The sequence below is a fragment of the Elaeis guineensis genome, chromosome 8, assembly GCF_000442705.2.
Source record: "Elaeis guineensis isolate ETL-2024a chromosome 8, EG11, whole genome shotgun sequence".
In the NCBI taxonomy this organism is placed as follows: Eukaryota; Viridiplantae; Streptophyta; class Magnoliopsida; order Arecales; family Arecaceae; genus Elaeis; species Elaeis guineensis.
The window spans coordinates 20440980-20449679 of NC_026000.2; the positions used below are offsets into that span (position 1 = coordinate 20440980).

Below are 8700 nucleotides of genomic sequence, written 5' to 3' on the forward strand. Positions count from 1 at the left end.
ATCTCTCTCTTTTTCTTCTCTCGATTCTATTGACTACAGAATAGTTTAGTTGTTTCCTTACAATTAACTTCCATGTGCATGTAAATGTTTTCGTTGTTAGCGAGGTTCTGTTATCAGAGTATCCTCTACTTCTCTAGAACCTTTTTCTTTATTGATGTTTTTAAGGAACTGTTCTGTTTCTTCTTGCAGCATTTTATTCATTAGTTTTATGACTGCATAGTGATTGTCTTTCTTCACGTGTGTGCTATCTTGTTTGTTGGTGAGGTGGTCTTAATTGATGTTTCTATGGAACCTAACTAATGCAAAAGTCATACAGGCATGGCATTGCCAACTGCAACTCTTGCTCCTCTGCCAAGTCCACAAGTGGTACAGATTTATTCCTTCACTATTGTTTCTCATAGTTTTATTTGTTCTGCCATGTGCCTAATATGTTGTATTGCTTCTACAGATTGTAGTGCCTTTGTCACCAGTATTACCACATTCTTCATCAAACACCAGAACAAGTTTATAGTTTTATCAGGATTCAAGCGTTCTTAGTCGCCCAGATTCTGATGGCATGATGACTTCCGTAACAACATTGCAAGTATGTTCAAAACAATGCAAAACATACTCTTCTTTTTTGATGATTTTAAGATTCTAAAAGTGATTTTGATTTTTTTTTTTAAAAAAAACTCTCAACTTACAGACTTCCTTGCTTTGTTTTCCTTGTTTATAACAAGTGACATATTCTATCTGTTCTTGTGTTATTTGTTTTCCATCATGCAATTAAGCTAAGATGGATATCTTTTATGCTGTTTTAGGCTATCAATGACAAGATCATGTCATTGAACTTCAAAGACTGCTTTACTAAGATAGAGACTGTAGATTCTCAGATGTCCTACAAGAATGGTGTGTTCATCGTTGTTACTGGATCCTTGACTGGGCTTGATAACGTTTGCAGAAATTTGCCCAGTCATTCTTTCTTGCCCCAAGGAAAATGGAGGTTATTTTGTCCTAAACGATGTGTTTAGATTTGTGAATGAAAAGCAACCAGCTGAAATTAATCAGATGTTACCTAATGGTACCAGCAATGATGCGCTAAAGCCCCACTAACCGCTGACCAGGTACATGGGATTTTCTGGTATAACTTCTTCTAATTAAGTCCTTTTTTGGACTATTCTAACTATTTCACCTCACATTTTCAGAACAGCTTCAGTTCAGGGAGCATCATGTAGTGGTCTCGCAACTCATCAGAGGGGACTGCTGACGATGACGAGGAAGTTTTTAACCCATCAGAGAATGGTGTTCAGAAGTTGAAGATGAGGTTGCTGTGGAACCACCATCCATGAGAGTCAAAGTGATGCACGACCGGTTTCTGAGACTACTGCTTCCATGGCTCAGGAGGATGCACCTAAGAAGTCTTATGCATCATTGTGAGCATTTATCTTGCCATGAACACTAACTTATATGTGCAGAAATAATAAATGATCTGTAATTTTACTACTGGTAGTGTTTGCTGACATTTTTCTTGTGCATAGTTGAAATTTTGCTTCCTACCATTATCATGGAAAGCTCTTTAGGCAATTATTCCTTTGCAAAACTTGAAATTTTAACATTTTTATTTGATGCTTCTGAAAGTTATTGTACTATATTTATATTTTCTTTTACCTAATTTTAATAAACTGGCAGGTCAAGGTTATGAAGGGAAACCCATCACCAAAACCGGTATATGTCCCTACTACTAAGACAAAACCAGCTCCTGCTAGCCCTGAGAAACCTGCAGCTGCGTCCACAGTGCCTGTTCATGCTCCTGAAACTCCAATTCCTAATAGCAAAGCTATCCCTGAGAAGAACTCTCATGAAGGTGTGCTCAGCATTTTGCTGTGAGAAGTTATTGTCCTAAAATTACTCCCTTCTTACATTTATTTTCTCTAATTACTAGACTTTTCTCACTCTGCAGTGGAGGTCATTCCATCTATATCCGCAACTTGCCTTTGAATGCAACGGCCGAACAAGTTGAGGATGAGTTTAAGAAATTCGGACCTATTAAGCCTGGTGGTGTCCAAGTTAGAAGCCATAAGGTTGCTAGATCTTGTTGTGATTTCGCTTCGTCTTTGTTTCAGTTGATTCACAACCTCCTTGATCTTACAGATTGAGCGCTTTTGTTTTGGCTTTGTTGAGTTTGAGTCACTAAAATCCATGCAAGATGCAATCGAGGTATGTAGACCTTCTGATCAGTTCCAAAAGTTGAACTATTCTCAAGTATGTTTTGATGAGAGATTAAGATTACTTAAAGTGTACTAAACTTTAAAAGAAATAGGTAACTTCAGTGCAAATCATCTCAGATATATCCTTTATGGAGGGTTACAGATTTCTTGCATGGGCTCATGATAGGCCTTAAAATAAGTTTCTTTGACTGATTTTAGGACTTCTTTTTGGTAACTGAGCCTTAACAGCTGGATATGTAGCCCCCTAGTAGGCCCTACTAGGTCACTTGGTCCAACCAAAATTAGTTCATGGAGCTTCCATGTCAGAAACCCCCCAATAGTTCCATAACTGAAACAACTTTATGACTTGATCGCAGTAGTTCTTGGATTTTTTAGATGTGCTTCCATTTTCATGTTGCATCAAATGGAATTCGTAAGCTTGTACACTTCTGCTTTGCATAGTGAAGTAACTGTTTAAAGCAAAAAATTAACGGCAACATCTTTTCAATTTAGGGCATCATTTATATATTATAGGCCATTCTTCAATGTCAATGCTTGTACAACAAGTGGTTATTGTTTCAATGGTTCAGAATAGATCTGACTTTATGTAAATGATTAGTATTCTTACCTAGTTAAACCTTTGTGTTTCTTATGAAAAGGTAAGGTTAAGCAGATATAATCTTGATTTATTTAAAACAAACCTACATAATTGCTACTGCATCAACATCTTTCACCCTTTCTTTTTGATGGTATTAATAGCTCAAATGTCAATTTCCTCTCTTTGCATTTGTAATTTATCATTGTTATTCCAATAATATTGCTTCAGAACAGCGTAGGATAATTTGCAATTGCAACTGACTCCAGACCACTGACGACTATTTGACTTTCAAGTTTATAAGGGAGTAATGTGAAGCTCAAAAATAAAGTCTTGTTATTCTTTCATCTATAATCCATAATTGACAGGAAACTGTCTCATTAAGTAGGAAGCAACTGGATTTCTACTTAATCTATTCTACTATGCAACACAATCTCTGATTAGGAGTGCATTAATGAAGTGCTCTGCCCTCCATCGTTTCTCATGTGTGATTATCCTACATTAAAGTAAGAAGTAACCAGATTTATTTGACATTGAAATCTAGTAAACCTGATTTGTTCTGCATTGATTGTGCCATCGAAGAATAATAGCTAATGAAGTTCTACCAGTTGTTCCATCCTCGATGTGTTAAAATATTATTTGTAATTTATTTATTGTGTTTGTGTAAGTGTTATTTCTTAACTTCTGGTTACATTTTGGATAACAAATCTTATTGCATTTAAAAAGATGTAAAGAGTGAGAACTTGTTTCACCCTTTTGTTGCCATGTCACCATTCTTTTCTGTATCATTTACAATTTCTTATGAGTCCTCACCAATCGCTGATGTGGATGCTTTCAACATTGTTTTATTTGGTGGATTCCACCAACTTGCCCTTGACGATTGTTTTGCTTTAGTTTTTTTATCATCGCCTTTAAAATTCTTTTCCTCTTTCTTTTTCATGAAGATTCTATATCTTCTGAGCATTTATGTATTTGTTGAAATAGGTAGTACTTTCACTAATTCCATATCCTTACAATGTAACAATGGTTTCGAATATTATTAATTGCAAGAGTGATGGCTATAAACCGAAACTGCTATTTCAGGTTTTACCAAAAATCTATTTTTGGAAATAAGGTAGGCTCCTAGTTTGTTGCTTTCAAGATGATTATTCAGGTTACTCTCAGATCAAATTGTGTTGCTACCAATATTTTTGTTTTTCTCGTTATCATTTACTCTTCAATGGTGTACATCATTTTATTTTCACCTATGTGTCAAAATGCTAAACATGTTTGAAACATCTTTTCTGATCTAATATTGATATCCTTGCTGTCTTATCATCATCTTTTATTCATTAAATCCAGTTATAGGTTTTTGTTATCATAAGTTTGTTTTTGTGTGTGTGTGTGTGTGTGTGTGTGTGTGTGTCTACACACACACACACACACACACACATATATGTAACACACACACACACACACACACACATATATACATACATACTGTGTGTTTGTGTGCATATTAAGTTGCAGATATATGTATAGCTCATCACAGTTTCCTTTTTTCAAATTTTTAGGCATCCCCAGTCATGATTGGAGGGCGTCAAGCTTTTGTTGAGGAGAAGAGAACCACAACACGAGGCAAGTATCATTCTTGCTCCTCTTATTTACTGGAGTATATTTTGCAGGAATTTTTGTTATGATATTGGGAACTTAGTGACTTGGTGTGGCTCCAAGATTATTCAATTGTAATATATGATATCATGGGAATTTAGAATCTGTTGAGTATTCATTGAAATTCATAAGCATGAAGTTGTATGCTGTATGTTTTTTATGTTTTGCTCGTGGTTTGTCTTGAATGGTCTAAATGGGCACGGGGCATTGTCAATTGTAACTGTTATGGCTTGGTTATCTCTTAACCATTCAAAATATTTGATATGGCATTTTGTTGTTCATGGTTTGAGATTGTCATATTCCCCCACCTTCACACCCCCCCACCCCCCAAAAAAAAAAACAACACCCCACAACCAAAAAAAAAAAAAAGTTCCACAAGTCTGATCATCCTATCCCATAAAACCATATTTATAAATTACAATTCGCAGAGGCTGTGTGAATCCTTCATGATTTTTGCTCATCAAGGACCTTTCCCTCAGTCCATGCATGTTTTCCTTTCTCTCCCCTAAAAAAGAATTACTTTGACACAATGTATAAAAGTCCTTAGGTATTGTCTCCTCTTTCCTGATCATTGATACCATGCCAAGCAGCTTCCATTCTTAGTTTAGTCTGATGTCTTTAGTTGCGTACACCCACAAGAATATCAATTTACCTTTTCTCACGTTATCTTCAATATGACACTTGGACCTTAAAAATGGTTTTCACAGATGTCTAATTTTCAACCCATTTGTAATGTTATTAAACATCAATTGTGGCCGCACATCATTTTGTATTTTTCTTGAATTTCTCAGGCAGTAACTTTAGCCAAGTTCAATCGCTCTCCAAACTAAAGTTGCATAATATTATCAGCTTGTTATTATATGAGGTGGACTTGGCTACACTAAAGTAGATCTCCACTTAGACATAGTCAAGTTTATATTTGACAATAGAAGTCCTACATTGATAATCGAAGTTGTAGGATGTGATCTACTATCTTTAAACTGCTTAGGCACCAAAAATCATGTAATTTGGAAACCCTTAGCCTATGCATCACGTAATCATATATATATATATATATATATATAGTTTCATGTTATTTAGACAGTCCTTTTTGTTTTTACCACTTGATGCATAGGCTAAGCATCTGCAAATCACATGATTTTTGCTATACAAGCAATTTAGAGATAGTAAATCACGTGCAACGGCTCGTTCATTGATGTGGATCCCTTCTCATCCAATCTAAATCTGACCGGATCAGAGTGAAGATTCACTCAAATGTAGCCCAGTCTAGCTTGTTATTGCATCATATCAATAGACCACTAGTTTATATAATTCCACAGACATATCGGACTAGCTTGACTGATGCTAATGCTTTTGCTATCTGCAGTTGTTAATGGTGTTGTTACCAATGGTGGCAATGGTAATGGTGGGAGAGGGCGCTTCCAATCAGGAAGGGGCAGTTTTCGAAATGACAATTTTAGGGGACGTGGAGGTTTTGGGGGCAACATGGGCTACAGGAGGAGTGAATTTAGGAACCGAGGTGAGTACACGGGCCGGGGTCGTGGCCAAGCAGCCCGTGTTGGCGATGTTTATCAGCAGCGGGTCTTTCAGAATGGGAATGGTAGGGTTGGCCGCCCCAATGGGCTGAAGCAAACTGCAGTTCCTGCATGAAAGTTTTGAATGAAGGGAAACCTTGGTGAGGATCAGAACTGATGACCTTTTTCCTTTTTAACAGATTAGTGGTTTGGTCTTCAACGAGGAATGTGATATATGATTACAAACCATGCCAAGGAAATCATTTTTGACTTGGATGTTACAACTGTGGGTAACAATTCCTTTTTTTTAATTAGTTCATCCTGTATTCTTTTCTGAGTTGGATTTAGGTCAAGTGCCAAGCTTATATATGGTTGAATTTGGGGTGAAGTATAGATTCTGAAGCTCAAACCAGCTGCTGCCAAATTAGTACTCTGAATTAGCTTATCCTGTGGGGCTTGAAAGAAAATCTCAGATGATTTTACGAGCACAATTACCTCAAAAATTTTGCTCATTTTACCAGTTTAACTTGGGAAATGTGAAAGCCTAACAGGCAAAAGTTGACATGTCCACTCTTATGTATATATTGCACTTTTTACCTTAATTGTGTTGTACTTCCCCCCACATATTTTTGGATAATTTGGTTGAATTGTTAATGAAGCAACAGGCTTGCTAGGTGAGTAATTTCTAGCTGTAGGTTCTGAATAATTTCAATTTATCGTGTGGCATGGAACGTGTGCTGCTGTGACTCCATCCAAGTAGATTCCCTGTATTATCTTTACAGGCACTGGAGTGAGTTGCCTTGTGTAGAAGCACTCTGCAGTGGAGAAAGAAAGCTCGTTCTGCCTAAATTCCATATTCTTTGGTAAACTAAGATCTTTGGGTTATGAATCTTATTGTAATGATGATTTGTTCAGTATTCCACCAGTATTGTGGAAAGGTTATTGACGACCGGTTAGCCAGTGTTGTTGAGGAAGACAATTGACTAGAAATAGTGTGCCCTTTTGCTCGGTTAGCTTGTAATTTTGCTTTGCTGATACTTTTGTGACATAACATTGTCATAGGCCTCTCCTTGTGCTTGCAACGTTTTCCAGAAATGAACTCGTGATTTGTGGGTTAACTTTTGGCTCGCTTCGGGTATATATCTTGGTTTGATTCCAATTTCTTTCCCTTTGCCAAGAGGCTTATGTTTCAAGTTCCATCCAGTCTCCCGTGCTTGGTTGTGAAGTTCAGTGATTAATCTGCCATTTATTTTTGGAGTTCTTGCTTGCCATAGTCCTCCCTGTGAATTTGGCTCAATTACTGGTTGGAGGCTTCACAGACCCGAGTGTATGAAGGTGGAGCTCAGGATTAGGGAGAGATTGGAGGGGTGGAAATTTAGGTTTTTATCCATGATGGGTAGAGTTATTTTGCTGAGATTAGATCTTGGCTCCACATCGGTCTATCTCCTGGCTAACACTATTTTGTTGAAGCCTTCTCTCAAGGTTGGAATGGACAATTAGGAGCTTCATTTGGCAATTGCACTAGGGGGGAGGGGTCCACTTGGTGGGTTGGGGTGTCGTTTACCAGCCACTTCACGGTGGGGGTTGGGCATTTGGTCTCTTTCAGTTATGTGACAGATCATGATCATCAGACGTGCATCAAATTTTTGCTCGAACTGAAAGCCTTTGGAGCTCTATGATGAGGGCTAGATAGTATCTTTGAATATCCGGTGTTTAGGTCGAGACCATCTAAGGCAATTCATTCATGTGGCGAAAGATTTATGCTAGTACTTCGGATGTGATGTTCAGGTCCAAGCCATCCGAAGCAACTCATTCATGTGGCGGGAGATTTATGCTAGTACTTCAGATGTGCTATCCAACACCAGATGGGTAATTAGTGATGGACGCTCTATGGATCTCTTGGAAGCTGTGTGGTTTGAGGACACCTCTCTGTGGAGATAGCCGACCTTCGTTAGTAGGTGGAGGCGAGTATGCGGGTCAATGAGTTATTCCATCCCGATGGTAGGGGTTGGAACATGGCCTTGATTGAATGCTTATTCGTGGATCACTTAGCTTAGAGGGTCTACTCCTTGCTGATTCTCTCTCACCATGGGGTGGATGTAAGGATGTGGGGTTCATCTCATAGCTTGAGGGTGAGGATTGAAAACTTCTACTAGTGTTACAAGGTGGATCTTGATCGAAGGATAGATCGATCCTAGATGTGGAGCTTGAGATTCATCCTAGAGTTATTTTTTTCCTCTGGAAGTGGGGCTGTCTGCCCACCAAAGAGATTTTGATGGACCATGGGATGCTCGTTCCCTCAACCTACCCAAGTTGTGAGGAGGTTGTTGAGACAATTGAGTATGTGCTCTTTCAATGCGAGCAAGCGATGCAAATGTGGAGGCTAGCCAGCCTCTCATGGAGCACCCCCCCAAGGGTCAACTCTGACTCAGACCTTTCTTAGCGCAGCATAGGACAGCATAAGTAGAGAGTCAACTAGATCTTGGGGTATTAGAGTAGTCTATATTGCCTACCATATTTAGCTTGTAAAAAATACTTGCCTATTTGAAGGGAGCATGCCGTCTGTGAGATTTGTCCTGGAATGGGCTTTGAATTAGGTCGCCCAGATCACATACCACTCTACGACCGAAGAACTTGCGATTGCTTGGGGCACTTGAGGTTTTTTTTTCTACTCTTACCGTAGTCTAGTAAACCTTCATCACTTGGGAGCTCCTACCCCAAGCTTTCTCAAAGTCAAGATTCCATGTTTGTGTGC

At 38.4% G+C, this 8700-nt stretch overlaps 1 pseudogene; it reads left to right on the forward strand.

Moving 5' to 3' along the window:
* Positions 1-318: 318 nt before the first annotated feature.
* LOC140851136 (nuclear transport factor 2-like) lies at positions 319-7010 on the forward strand (annotated as a pseudogene).
* The last annotated feature ends 1690 nt before the right edge of the window (positions 7011-8700 follow it).